The sequence below is a fragment of the Prionailurus viverrinus genome, chromosome D3 (genome assembly GCF_022837055.1).
Source record: "Prionailurus viverrinus isolate Anna chromosome D3, UM_Priviv_1.0, whole genome shotgun sequence".
Classification (NCBI taxonomy): domain Eukaryota; kingdom Metazoa; phylum Chordata; class Mammalia; order Carnivora; family Felidae; genus Prionailurus; species Prionailurus viverrinus.
This window is the reverse complement of record NC_062572.1, coordinates 12,102,816-12,117,487: the sequence shown is the minus strand read 5'-3', so window position 1 is coordinate 12,117,487 and position 14,672 is coordinate 12,102,816. Positions and strand designations below refer to the sequence as shown.

General features: G+C 51.7%; 1 long non-coding RNA gene across 3 annotated transcripts; it reads left to right on the top strand.

Moving 5' to 3' along the window:
• Nucleotides 1–316: 316 nt before the first annotated feature.
• Nucleotides 317–7,314, top strand: LOC125148825 (uncharacterized). Of its 3 annotated transcripts, none has more exons than XR_007145706.1 (4): nucleotides 317–565; nucleotides 3,200–3,603; nucleotides 4,789–4,935; nucleotides 7,061–7,314. It is a non-coding gene; the product is annotated as an uncharacterized LOC125148825 (long non-coding RNA). The 3 variants fall into 3 exon arrangements; XR_007145707.1 differs by lacking the exon at nucleotides 7,061–7,314 and adding an exon at nucleotides 5,507–5,535; XR_007145705.1 differs by lacking the exon at nucleotides 7,061–7,314 and having other exon boundaries at nucleotides 319–565; nucleotides 4,789–5,493.
• Nucleotides 7,315–14,672: the final 7,358 nt, after the last annotated feature.

Genomic DNA, 14,672 nt, shown 5'->3' with positions numbered 1-14,672 from the left:
TTTGTTTGGGAAAGATTTCTTCTCTTCCTTCCACGTCTCCTAAGCTGTGTGTACGGTGAAAAGGTTGGGGCTGGGCAGCCTTGGTTTTTTGTTGTTTTTTTTTTTTTCCCCCTCGGCTGTGTTTATCCACCCAAGAAAGTATTTTAAGTACTTTGTTTCCATTATGCTATTCTGAGCCCATTACTTGGTGGGGTGATTAAAGATTGCTTTTGGCAACAGAAGAGAAGACAAAGTGTTTGTTACTTCCATGACTGTTAGCCTTTTCCAGGCAGCCTTCAAAGGGAAAAACATAAACATATGGGACACAAAATACATATTGGCTTCGTAATGGGAGCCCTGGAGAATGTCTGGCCCTTCACCTTTGCCTGGAATCCGAGTAGCTGTAGCTGGGACAGGCAGCAGGAGAAGGACTCTTTCTAGGGCCTCTCGGAGGCTACCGACTTCTGGGTTCTTCTCTCTTCCTCTTCATCTGGGCGTGCACTGATCCCTTCGCTTGGCTCGGATCTTCCTCGCGAGCTTCCCCATCCTTTCCATCGGTATTTGGACGCAGCCCCGGAGGAGACAGGTGAGGTCTCGACCCTAGTGGGGCTGGAGCCTTCGAGCGTGGCACACAAACGTTAACGATGCCGCGGGTATGTTTCGGGGCAGTGAGTTTCGTGGTGGAGAACTACAGGACGTGTCACGGGCACGGGAGTAAAGATCTGAATTTTTCCTGGGGTCTGGGAGAACAGGGAGGACTTCCCCAGATGTGCCAAATCTGAAAGATAAGCAGGCACTCGGTAGGAAGGGGTCTTCTAAGCAAAGGCTGTCAGGGGAGGAGAGAACAGGGTTCATTCAAAGAAGGGAATGAGGGGGTGGGTGGTGGCGGGAATCCAGAGAACAAGGTCAAGAGTACCTAGAGATGGAAACAGGAGGTCAGGGAGTTCGGGACCCCCCACCGCCCAAGTAAAACCGCAGAGTAGGTGTTAAATACAACTCAGTGAAACTTGGGAGTGAAAGGTAGGTCACCATTTACAGGGGCCAATCTCTGCCTTCTTGACAGCTGGATGGCCCTGGCGCAGGACATTTCACTGCTGTTGGCCTCCATTTCTTCATCTGTCAAATGGGTATCTTTAGCCCTACCCCACGGGGCCTGCGGTACATAGCTGGAACTCAGTAAACGTCAGCTTCCTTACTTCCTTCCCAATCATCTGTCATGAGTTCGACTTCCCTCTCTTCACACTTAGCATCTTGGCAGACCCGTGCGAAGCCCCATCGCCATCTCTGATCAATCGCTCCTCTGAATGAATGCCCAAGACCTGTCAGTCCCCTGGGGCCAGGGGACCTCACGGCTTCGCAAGCTTGTTGCAATCACCCGTCCTCCAGCCCACCAGTCAGATGCAGTCCCTTTTGAAGTCCGCAGCTATCTCTCCGGGGGATCTTGGGGACATTAGCATCTGCCTGGGCTATCTCCCAGCCTATTGTGACCAGCAGATGAGATAAAGGGTGGGTGAGGTCCCAGAGGCTCGTAAAAGCCCAGGATTCCTGTTCCCCTCCCTGGGCTGGGGAGGAAACCTGCATCGGTCTAGATAGGGTTACGAGATGCACAGCGGCGTTTTCCCCCGAACGCATTTAACTCGATTCAACATGGCACCTGCAAGTTCAGGCATGTCCCGGGCGCTTAAATCGTCTGGGAATCTCTCTCTTCTGGAGCCAAGTGGGCAGTTTCAGAAACTCCAACAGCTCAGGCAGAGCACAACTCCACTCACTTCCTCTGCTCCCAGACCCCCTGAGTGCCGGCGCCATGCCTGGTGCCTTTCAACACCCCTCGCCGTCCGCGTGTCCCCATAACTCTGTAAAAGAGAGTGGCTTTTCCATGTTTACAGATTCCATCAACTGAGAAGTAATTTGCCCAAAGTCTCAGGAAGTGAAAGGGCAGAACTCTGGATTCTGGACACACACACAGCTCTTTGCTCTTTCCTGGCGACCTGGCGTGAGTCGCCTCCCTCCGCTCCACGAATGAGCTTACCTGGTCCCCGAGGACGCATTCTAAGGATGCTCAGCGGCCCCCACTCCATGGGGTGGGGGGTGGGGGGGGCGGGCCTTGTTTTGAACGTGTCTCCTCACATAATGAATTGGAGAATGCTGCAGAATGGCCCTTGGTATCATCTCCCCCATTCCATAGAGCAGGAAACTGAGGCTCACCCAGGGTAAACCTGCAGGCCAGGCAGGTTGGGTATACTCCAAGAGTATACTCCAAGAGTTGGGTATACTCCTTCTCGAAGCCAAAGTCTTTCAAAGTGGCCACACCATTCTGTGTTCCCACCAGCAGGCTTTGGGCCTTCCAGCTTCCCCGCGTCTTTGTCTGCCCTTGGACTGGTCATGCTTTTCAATGTTAGCCATCGTGGGGGGGGGGGGGGGGTGAATAGTGGTATCTTGCTGTGATTTTCATTTTTCCGATGACTTTTGGTGTTGAGTACTTTCTAAGGAACTTTTTGACTGCTCACATATCTTCTGAGGAATGCTAGTTAAAATCTTTTGCCCATTTTTAAGTTGGGTCCTTTGCCTTCTTATTAGTGAGTGATGGGACTTTCTTCAATATTCTGGATATGGGGGCACCTGGGTGGCTCAGTCCGTTAAGCGTACCACTTCGGCTCAGGTTGTGATCTCCAGGTTTATGAGTTCGAGCCCCACGTCGGGCTCTGTGCTGACAGCTCAGAGCCTGGAGCTTGCTTTGGATTCTGTCTCCTTCTCTCTCTCTCTCTCTCTCTCTCTCTCTCTCTCTGTCCCTCCCCTGCTCATGCTCCCTCACTCTCTCTCTCAAAAATAAATGAACTTTAAAAAAAATTTTTTTTAATATTCTGGATACACGTCCTTTGTCACCATAGTGACATTTTTATTATTTTTTTTAAGTTTTTATTTTAATTCCTGTTACTTAACATACGGTGTTACATTAGTTACAGGGGTACGATATAGTGATTCAACCCTTCCATACATACACTTCTCGACAAGGTCTTTCAAGGAGTGGAAGAATTACAGTCTTGATGAAGTCCCGTTGATCATTTATTTGTATTTTATGGCTTACATGCTGTTTGCATCCTAAGATATCTGTGCCTACTCCGACGTCATGAAGATTTCCTAGCGTGCTTTCTTCTGGAAATTACATAGTTGGAGCTCTTAGGCTTAGTTTTTTCTTAGTTTTTCTTTTCGTTCACCTTAGGTTAAAAACTTACACATACACTTAACCATCCATCTCAGCAATTCCGCTCTCAGATACCAACCCACGAAAAAATCGCACGCCTGCAAAGTCTTACACTTGGATGTTCGTATCTGCATTATTCCCAATCGGCAAAAACTGGGAACGACCCAAATCACCATCCACAGGTCACCGGATATACCGCAGCCCTTCCATATAATGGAATGCCATCCATCAAAAAAAGGAACTCGCCATCAATCTATGCGACAATGTGAACGGATCTCAAAAACACAATGCTGAGCAAAACAAGCTAGACATAAAGGAGTTCACACTGGATGATGCCACTAACTGAAACTCTAGAAATGACCAAGCGCGCCCACAGTGACAGCAAATCGGCGGTCGCCCGGGGCCTGACTGTATAGATGGAGGTGAGCAGGTGACGGGAAGGGCGGGAGGGAGCTCTGCAGGGAAGCGTGTTCCGTATCTTGAGTGTGTCGGTGGTTACACGGACGCATACATTTACCACAACTCGTTGAACCGCACGCTTGAACTGGGTGCGTGTGGGTGTGTACGCATTATCCCTCAATAAAATGGACTTTACAAAAAATAGAATAAGAGCAAAACAGAGGCGGGGCGCCTGGGTGGCGCAGTCGGTTAAGCGTCCAACTTCAGCCAGGTCACGATCTCGCAGTCCGTGAGTTCGAGCCCCGCGTCGGGCTCTGGGCTGATGGCTCAGAGCCTGGAGCCTGTTTCCGATTCTGTGTCTCCCTCTCTCTCTGCCCCTCCCCCGTTCATGCTCTGTCTCTCTCTGTCCCAAAAATAAATAAACGTTGAAAAAAAAATTTAAAAAAAAAAAAAAAAAAAAAAAAAAAAAAAAAAAAAGAGCAAAACAGAGGCTAGTGAAGAGTGCGTCCAGGTTGGGGACAGGGAGGAGTGTTAGGCCACTGAGTCATCTAGGTGGGAGGTGAAGGTGGCTTGGTCCAAGGAGGAGGAAGCCAACAGTTGGATTTGCTGTTGTGATTATTATTCTGACGGTCATCCTATAGCTTTCCTGCCGTGTCCTTCCACGGGCCAGGGGCAACCTCTCATCTGTACACGAGTGGCCCATTTCCCCTCCCTCCACCACCTGCATTTTTCTCTGATGGGTCATCCTTCAAGGTTGACCATCCAGTCATCCCACAGGCTGGCCATTGCCAACAGCTGACGGACACACTCGGGAAACCATGCCATGGTCAAGATCACTCTAAGAGCACCTGTGATACAACCCCCTCCCGGGCCCCCACCCTCCTTTCCCAATGTCCTCTACAGCCCAGGTCCAATACGTTGGCAGTAGCTGATGCTATCTGAGAGTGAGACACCCCCTTAGGGAACTACGTTTGTGTCCCTGGGCTTCTGTAACAAGGTTCCACAAACTGGGGGCCCAGAACGGCAGGAATGTATTCTTCTCGCACGGTCCTGGAGACAAGGAGTCAGAAATCAAGGTCTCAACAGGGTTGGCGCCTTTTTGGAAGCTGTGAGGGAGAATCTGTTCCATGCCTCTCTCTTAGCTTCTGGTACTTCCTGGCAATCCTTGGCCCTCCTTGGCCTTGTAACTGTATCCCTTTGCTTCACAGGGTGTTCTCCTTATGGGTGCCTGTGTTCCTTTCTCTCTTCTTATAAGGACACCAGTCGTTGGATCAAGTCCCACCCCAACCCAGTATGACCTCGCCTTAACTCGATCACATCTGCAAAGACCCTACTTCCAAAGATCACATTCACAGGTATCTGGGTTAGTTAGCACTTGAACATATCTTTTCTAGGGACATACAATTCAACTTAGCGCAGAGACCTTACGTTCCTCTAACAACAAATAACAGCAGGTCACAAGGAAGCTCCGAAGGGCCGGCTGGCTGGGGAAGAGAGTGGCACTGGGACCCCGGATGAGGAACAATGGAGAAGCTGGGGTCACACCTTGAATATGCCACTGACTTGCTGTTCAATGGCTCTCCATCCCTTCCCTCTCTCTGGAACTTGATTTCACCATTTTGTAGCAATTTTCTTTAAGTGTATTTCTTTATTTTGAGAGAGAAAGCATGCCCGTGCACATGCGAGTGGGGGAAGGGCAGAGAGAGAGAGAGAGAGAGAGGAAGAGAGAGAATCCCAAGCAGGCTCCACACTGACAGCACGGAGCTGGACGCAGAGCTCAGTCTCACAAATCATTAGATCAGAACCTGGGCAGAAATCTGGAGTCAGATGCTTGGCCACTGAGCCAGCCAGGTGCCCCCGATTTCACCGTTGTTTCTTTTTTTTTTTTTTTTTTTTTTTTAATGTTTTTATTTATTTTTGAGACAGAGAGAGACAGAGCGTGAACAGGGGAGGGGCAGAGAGAGAGGGAGACACAGAATCGGAAACAGGCTCCAGGCTCCGAGCCGTCAGCCCAGAGCCCGACGCGGGGCTCGAACTCCCGGACCGCGAGATCGTGACCTGGCTGAAGTCGGACGCTCAACCGACTGCGCCACCCAGGCGCCCCTCACCGTTGTTTCTAATGGATCTGTGGATCCCTGGTTGACTTCCCGGACTCTTGGGAAGCAATGGATACGGTTAGCATTTATCGAGCACCTACAGCATACCATGCTAAGCGCCGTGAGCATCTCATCTCGTTGAAACCTCAAATGACTGTAGGGGCGAACGACTTCGTACAGATGATGATAATGAGGTCCAGAGAGCTCGGTAACTGGAGTCCCCCACATCCAGCCAACCCCCGAATACTTAACAGTCTGCCTGCTCTGCTCCACTTTCGACTATAAGCTGTCATTCCTTACTTGGATTCAGAAATGGCCTGCAGTCTTACCCTCACCCCAAATCTAGCTCTGAGGCAGAAAGACATTTTTGTTGCCGAAACTCCCTCGCAAAACATTCCTCAATGGCTCCCTATTACCCTCAGAAAAAAGCCCAAATTCCCCCCAACAAGGCCAAGCAGGCCCCACCTGATCTGAGCCCAGCCAAATTCCAACCCCATCTCTCCCTGCTCCCTTCCCCGGGAGAATACCTGCTCATCCTGCAGAATCTGGCTTAAATGCCACTTCCTCCAGGACGTCTTCTTTGCCTGCCCCTTAGGCGTGAGTCAGGTCACCCCGTTGAGTACTCTGAAAACACTCTATGTCATCGTTGTTTTTGTTGCCTGTTAACTTGTGTCCTACACCGTGGTTCCTACTTGTAAATATCAAATGCCACCTTTTGCCAGATGTGACACCCCAAATGTCCTACGTGTCAAATGCCACACACAACCACCGGTACAAGGAGGAAAGCTGGAGTGGGAAGCCACGGCTGGCTGACTCCAGGGTCTGTGTTCTCTGTACTGGCCCACACGGATACCGGTGAAGACACAGAGCCTACTGGGAAAAGCAGTCTGGGCCCAAGCATACAGGGATCTGGTCTGACAAACATGCCTCCCCTTTCCCTTCCCACATCCATGGCAGACATGACTAATGGATCACAGCACTCCTTCTCCTGGATCTCAGGTTCAGGAGGGCCCCAGCCAGTTGATCCAAAGCAGCATCTGACACGAAGTCTATATATATGCCCATGTGATCTGTTGTCCAACACCCCCATTTGGCAGGCAAGGAAAATAGGGGGGCAGACAGCACTGGCTGTCCCCATACCTAGGCAAGTCCGTGCGGAGGCAGGGACAGGATCTCTCCTCTCCCACTTCGGGGCTGTCCTCCTACCCCCACGGGCGTCTGGAGATCGGCCCCTCATGCTGTGTCATCCACCTATCCTCTGGATGTCTTGAGAAAAAAGCATTCCTGTGAAATCGGGGCCAGGTGTCGCATGCAAGGTTCTGAGGACAAGAACAGTCGGGGATGGCCCAGGAGACTGCCTTTGCTTTCCTTTGCTTTTCTTAAGGTGCCCAGGGGAACTCCCGGCCTCTGCCTCCTTCCTGCGTGTCTAACCAGCCACCTGCTCGCCACGAGCTCATCGCCCACCCCAGCGACCCAGCACGTGGGCACATGGCTGCAAGCCCCTGGAGACGAGCAGAATTTCCAGACCCGAGAAATGAAAAGACTTTCCAGGACACGCAATACACAACAGCCCATTAAAAAAATAAAGATATCTTTCATTTAAAAAAAATTTTTTAACGTTTATTATTGAGAGAGAGAGAGACACAGAGCATGAGCAGGGGAGGGGCAGAGAGAGGGGGAGACACAGAATCCGAAGCAGGCTCCAGGCCCCGAGCTGTCAGCACAGAGCCCGACGCGGGGCTCGAACCCACGAACCGCGAGATCGTGACCTTGGCCGAAGTCGGCCGCTCAACCAAGAGAGCCCACCCAGCTGCCCCTAACGTTCTCGTCTCCCGTGACCACCCAGGACATTGCTCAAAGCTCAGAAATCACCACTGGTCCATTACTATTAGCTAAACTCCAGATTTCATTGAAACTTCACCCATTTTTCTGTTCCAGGATCCAGTCCAGGCTACCCTGTGGCCTGGAACACTTTCCCTTTCTGACAAATACCTTCCCTGAATTTCTCCCTTTTTTTCTGGTAGCTGATCTCCACCCCCCACCCCCACCCTCACCCCCACCCCCACCCCCACCCCCACTCAGGAACGGATGTTGGCTTATTGTTCTGCTCTGCTCTGGCTCACTGTGCAGATGAGAATTGGGGGGAAGCTTCGCCTAATGATTTCTAATACTGTAAACAACCCTTCCTCACCGTGTTCATTTTTCCTCTTTCTGTTTTAAAGTCTAGTTCACATCATCAACATGGCCACTGGCACTTCCTGGAATATTTGGCAGACTGTTTTACTGTATTTCTTTAAAACAAAACAAAACAAAAAAAAGTTCTATTTTTTTTTTCCCAGCACCACCCCCCCCCCCCCCGACCCCAAACTTCGTTTGTTCTTTTATGACTAAGGATATTTATCTCCTGCCTGCTTTAGAAGTTCATGGGCTGCTTTTCCTTTGAATTCCAGGCCAAGGTCAGTAGCCTTTGGGTTGTGATGTCACAGCGTGTTACCTTGGTTACCTCTATGACATCATCGGACAAACCTGGGGCCCTGGGGGGGGGGGCGGGGGAGAGGGTCTCTGAAACAATCCCTTTCATCTATAGTCGGCGAGGAAATTGCTACCGCTTTTGGAAAATGTTTGGAGAAGTTGGGAGAAGCTAAAGAGAAGAATTAATAAGATTTACTACCCCCCTTCCCCCCTGCTTCCAAATGCCACAGACCCCTAAAAGCCAGGCCACAATCAAAGGCTGCAGACTTTTGAAGGGAGGAAGCCGGAGGAACAAATGCATTCCTAGAAACCAGAACACCACGTCCGTAAAAAGACCGTCAGTAAAGCCACGAGAAGAAACCCGCGCGCGCGAGCACACCCACCCTATCGACCCAACTACCTGTAGACGGAATGGATCGCACCAGGCGTCCCTCCGTCTTTCATCTAATCTAATCTGTCTCTCCCTCGGCGTAGAAGCCAAGGCGAAGCCCAAGTACAAGCCAGGAATGTTTGGTTTAAAGGCTTTTTCTTAATAAAAGTAGAAAAGAAAACAGAACCAAAGCAGAGTGAACACTCCGTTTTCATGTCATTAAAACGGCGTCGTGAAAACTGTTCATCCTTTTTTTTTTTTTTCCCCTAGGGGTCAGGGGAAGGGGGGGGGGGGGGGGAATGGGTTTTTATTGTGAACATGTGTCGAGAGGACCCCGCCACAGAAACTCGGTGCCCACAGTAAGCATGTCTGCGTAGTAATTAACGTGCGATCAGAGACACGAGTGTTGCCAAAAAGCCGTGGTCAGCACGAGATACACGATGCGGGTGGAGAAGCCAGTTTCCCCAACGTGGGGTCCGTGGCGCTCGGGGTCGTGCAGCGTTTTGTCGTCCCAAGACCCAGCCGGCGAAGAGTGGCTCCCCGACGGGATTATACCTAAAACACAGTTTCCAAATGTTCCTTCCTGGCAAATCTTTTGAGGAAACTCTATGCAGAAGGAATGTCAAGACATCTGCACTGAGATCTTAGAGAAAAGGACGGAAGGCTGGGGGCCAGTTTTTATTTGGTCTCTCCGAGAGACCCCCATGTAATTTCCCCGTCCTGGCTGGCAAGGGCCTGCTCCGTCACGTGGCCTTGGGTCCTCGATCCTTGTGCTCGCTTTCTGCCAGGGTCTCCGGTGACACTGTGGAGGTGCCAAGTTCCCCTTGGAAACTTTACTGCAGCAGCTGTGAAGGCAGGCACAGAGGCCTCCAGACGGTCCCGGGGCCAGGCCCGGGCTCCGAGCTCGGGGAGATGCCGTTTCTGGAGGTTTCTGCGTTGTTAGGAGGCCTGGGGGTCTTATTAAGAAAGCAGAACGGTGCGCGGTCTGCGGGCCCCAGGACTGCGTGGCGGAGGACCTTTGCGTTGCCAGGAAAGCGCAAGACGAGGCGAACCGGCTCCCTCCAAGGCCATTCCTTTCAACTTTTCGGAGGAGCCCCGGGGAGGTGCCTGCGTCGTCGTCGTGGGGCGCGTAGCCCCATCCGGCTCTGATGTTGCAAACGGGGTTGAGTCTGTCTCCGGTTTTCTACATTCGTGTGGGCCTGCTCGTGTAGGAACACGCTTCCGCACGCCCGTGGGTCTTTTGCATGCGTTTGCAAGCACGTCACGCCTCTCTGTGCATGTGACGGAGGGGGGCGGGGCGGGGGGGGGGGGGTGTTGGTGAACTGCCTCCGAGGCTGTTGCTGTGAGCTTTTCACACGCGTGGGGGCATCTGTAACTAGCTGTATGCTGCAAAATACCCTGTGTTCATTATACCTGACACTCTCTTTTCCAACCAACAGGCTCTCTCTGCAGACCCCCTCCGCTCTTTGTCACCCAAATCCGCTCTTAGGGTGTTTGCAAAGCGAAACACATCATAAATCTCAAGACGGGCTGGAACCTGGAGACTTGTAAAAAGAGAGAGAGAAGAAAGGGGGGAGGCGGCGGCGGGGGGGGGGGGGGGGGAGGAAGGTGGCCAAGAGGGGCATTTTGATGAAGTCTCTGCCCTGGAATGAAGCACTCCCCATGACTCCGACTTAGAAGCATTTTTCTCTTGGCACTAGGTGGGATCGATCCCCGTGTCTGGGGTTTCTCTTCTCTCTCCCCTTCGCCACGCTCGCAGTGAAGAACAGATGTGCTCGGCTTTATAAATGCTGACCAGCTGGGAAGGCTGCAGCAAACATCTACACAGCCTTTCCCAAATGCTGATGCCTGAGGAGGCCTCTGGGAGGAAGACTGGGGGTCTCTCAGACACATCTTGTGGCCTGCCTGCTTCCAGAAACTTCCGTGGGGTTCCCTGAAAGGGAAGCGCTAAAGAAAACACAGAATCCCTGGAGCCTTTGCTTTGGGCACCCCACGTGGCTGTGCTGCTGTTTGTAAAGACCCGAAGCGCCCGACGGGTAATAATCCAGGGCCCTCCGGGCTGAGATGGGGCTGGTGCGCGCGTTGAGGACTCAGGACAGAGGGCTAAGGCTGAGCTTTTCCTTTAAATAACGTAAAGAGGCAAACGCTGATTGTCGCACTCGGCAAGTATTTGTGCCCCCCTCCAGAAGATTAAAGGGGCCATTTGTTTTCCTAAGTCTCAACCTGGCCTATGGGTCCATTTCATGTGTCAGTTTCTAGTTCGCTCTCCTCCGAAGGGCTGCCTGGAGAACACAAAGGCAGGAAACTCAATTCAACACAGGCCCGGTGACATCTCTGTTTGGGGTGTGTGTGTATGTGTGAGAGAGACAGAGAGAGTGTGTGTGTTTGTATAGAGGCTGACAACGTGTTCTCCACAATCAGATCACTGCTCAGTAGACTTATTGTTCACAGCTTTAGAAACAGCTGGGGGGGACTGTGTAAGAATCATTTAAATAGAGCTGCTCATAAACCGTCCACTCCAGGGCTTGGGAAGGGGGTCAAACCTGTGCCATCGGGATTTTTCTTTTTTGAAGACAGTCTTCTCTGATTCTCCAAACGTGTTCGTTGAATATGTGCCTCCTCCTCGATGCACACACAACTTTCAGTCCAGGTGTAACATACATACAGCAAAGCACATACAGCGTTAAGTGTACCCAGAATCTAGATTTAAAACAAAAACAAAAACAAAAAAAGCAAGCGGGGCACCTGGGTGGCTCAGTCAGTTAAGCATCTGAGTCTTGATTTCAGCTCAGGTCATGATCTCGTGTTCACGGTTCGTGAGTTCGAGCCCTGGGTCTGTCTCCACACTGAGAACGCAGAGCCTGCTTGGGATTCTCTTGTCTCCCTCTCCCTCTGCCTCTCTCCAGCTCGCTCTGTATCTCTCTCTCAAGATAAATAAATCAACTTTAAAATAAATAAAATAAAAAAGCAATGTCCCGGAAGGGCTCAGGCTCCGTCTGTCCCGCTTCCCCCAAGGGCAACCACTATCGTGTTTGGCTTTGCTGGTTTTTGTACTTTATATAAATGGAATCACACAGTATCTCTCTTCAGTATCTGGCATCTTCTGTGCAAAAGTAAGTGTGTGAGGGGCGCCTGGGTGGCTCAGTCGGTTAAGCATCCAACTTCGGCTCGGGTCGTGATCTCACGAATCATGGGTTTGAGCCCCGCCTCGGGCTCTGTGCCGACAGCTCAGAGCCTGGAGCCTGCCTCAGATTCTGTGTCTCCCTCTCTCTCTCTCTCCCCTCTCCCGCTCACGCTCTGTCTCTCTCTGTCTCTCAAAGGTAAATAAACATTGAAAAACAATTTAAAAAAAAAAGTTAGTGGTGAGATTCTATCATGTTGTTCTGTGCATTTGTAGATCACTGGTGTTTAGCAGGGGTGAGGGTGAATTTCACGCCCCCAGGGAACTCCGGGCACCGTCTAGGGACATTTTCCGTGGTTGCTCACGGCTGCAGTGCCTCCGATGGGTCCAACTCAGGGATATTGACGCTCAACACCCTACAATGCACAGGCCAGCCCACCCCGCAGGGAATCAAGTGGCCCAGGACGTCCATGGTGCCGAGGTGGAAAACGCCTGCCTGGAACACTTGTTCTCATGGTTGTGCTTTGACTCTTCTGGAACACCATTTTTATCGTTTCCTGGATACTCCTGCAGGCCCAGCAGAGTTAGCCTAAACCAAACTTCAAGTTCAAAGCTTTGACTCAGAGACAAGTTTATTGACCTCTAGAGTTTTATCGCCGAGCAGGAGGCAGGGAGGGAAGCAAAGGGAGAGGGGGTGGAGACGAGGAAGACAGAAGGGGGCAGAGAAGGGTCGTCGTCCCTAAGGATTTCTTAATCGTGTCTGGTGACGAATTCAACCCCAGAAGGTCCTAGCGAGTCACCCATGCTTCTTTGGCAAACAGAGGAAGGAAATGACAAGGAAAAAAAAAAAATCTCTTACGAACAGAGCCACACCGATGCGCACAGATGTAAACAGACAACCACACAAGTCCAAACATATACCCCCCACGGCTCTGAACACACACACGCACACACACACACGCACGCAGGCACATACACACTCACCACCAGGCCCACACCTGAGAGAGGACAAAAGAGAGACCAATGTTGTTCTTAAAGAGACTTCTGTCCAAGTCTGGCTACTTAAAGAAACAGTTACGATGACTCCAATCAGCCAGGGCAGGGACCACATCTGTCTTGTTCATCACTACATATATATACATATATGTATACACATACATATATATCATATACATATATACCATATACACATACGTATACACCATATACATATACATCATATACATACACACATACACAAGCTAGGGGCTCAACCTCAGCACCACTGCTTTTCTGAACCACACAATTGGGGTATTTTTTTTTTTTTGACGTCTATTTATTTTTGAGAGATAGAGACAAAGCGTAAGCAGGGGAGGGGCAGAGAGAGAGGGAGACACAGAATCCGAAGCAGGCTCCGGGCTCCGGGCTGTCGGCACAGAGCCCGACGCGGGGCTCGAACCCACAAACCGCGGGATCGTGACGGGACCCGAAGTCAGACGCTTAACCGACTGAGCCACCCGGGCGCCCCTGAACCACACAACTCTTTATTACAGGGGCTTTCCCATGCATTGTGGGATGCCGGCCAGCATCTCCGGCCTCTACAAATCCGATGCACCCCGTGTCGTGACAACTGAAGTCATCTCTACATATTGCCCAGTGTCCCTTGGGGACACTGCCTGCAGGTCAAGAACGCACTGGTCTAGGCCAGTGCTGGGCCCACAGAAGCGGTCCCCGAATGAAATACTTGTTGACTGAACGAGCGAGCCTCTCACATGCTTTCCCGAAAACGAATGGACCCTCAGGTAGACTCACCTGATTCCCCCCTCTGGCATCCACACAGAACAAAAGTTAAAAGCACAGACACGGATGGCCCCGGGCTCCCTCCCTACACCAGGGATCCCGGTGCCCGAGGCTCAGGCCTAGGCAGGGTCGCGAGGGGTGCTGCGGGACTGGGGGCTGTCGTACCATCATGACAGCTCTTGAAGGAGCAGGTCCCCAGAGAGACGCCTACACCACATGTGCTCTGCCGCTTGATTGAGGGCCATTAATGCGCTTTTCCGGACTCTGATTGGGTTTTAATTGTGTTTGGAACATTGTGCTCCCCACGCACCAGCTGACTTGGCGGCCACGTTCAGAGCCGTTTCCACCTTTCCCCTTGTGTTTTCTCTCCAGGGTGAGTGGGGAGCAGTCTGGACCAGAAAGTGCATCTCCCGAGGCTTCTTTCAAGCCCTACCCCTCCTGAGTCTGCATGGGCCTGTGGACGGGCTGGGAGGCGGGATTTCAGACCTACTCAGGCTTAGGCTTGGTGCCCACAAAATGGTCATAATGAACCCAGATCTGGTTCTGAGAGCCACAGCAAAACGTGGCCACACGGCTTCAGCTGTCACCCAGCTCACGATCTCTGGGGCTGCAGGGCAAAGAAACACATGGGACCGTGGTCCAACTCAAAAGTCTCCTATGACATGTACTCAAAAGCAGAATCCTCCAGGAGGGGTCTCCTCTTGGGGAAGGGACGTCAGATCAAGCAGTCGCACGGGCCACCAAAGAAATGACCGCTGGAAGAATCTAACTCGGGCCACTCTTGGCCAGCCCTGCATCTAGCAGACCCGTGAACTAACTAGGGCCCCAGCATTGTACAAACGAAAGCATCCTGACAACAGGGGCCAGGGGCTGAGTGAAAAGCCCAGTCCAGCATGGCAGAGGCTGGGTGCATCTCCCCAAACCAAGAGCCCAGCTCAAAACGGGAAGAGTGGAGGGCGGGGTTCGGAGACACTAAGAGACGGGGGAGGCACACGGGAAGTCAGAGCGAGTGGGGTCAGGGGTGGGGGGAGTGGAGACAATGCCCCGAAACAGGTCTAGCTGTTGGTGAAAACGTTCTAGAGGCTATGGCTAGGCCACGGGTTCACCGATCCAAACACCCATCCCCAACGTCCTTCTCCCTTTCCTGCCCCCCTGAGAAAAAGAAAAGATTCACCTTCCCGGCCTGTTCGCAGTTAGAGCCGGCCACGTGGCACAGCTGGGGCCCGTAAAACGTAAGCCGCCTTTTGATTTCTT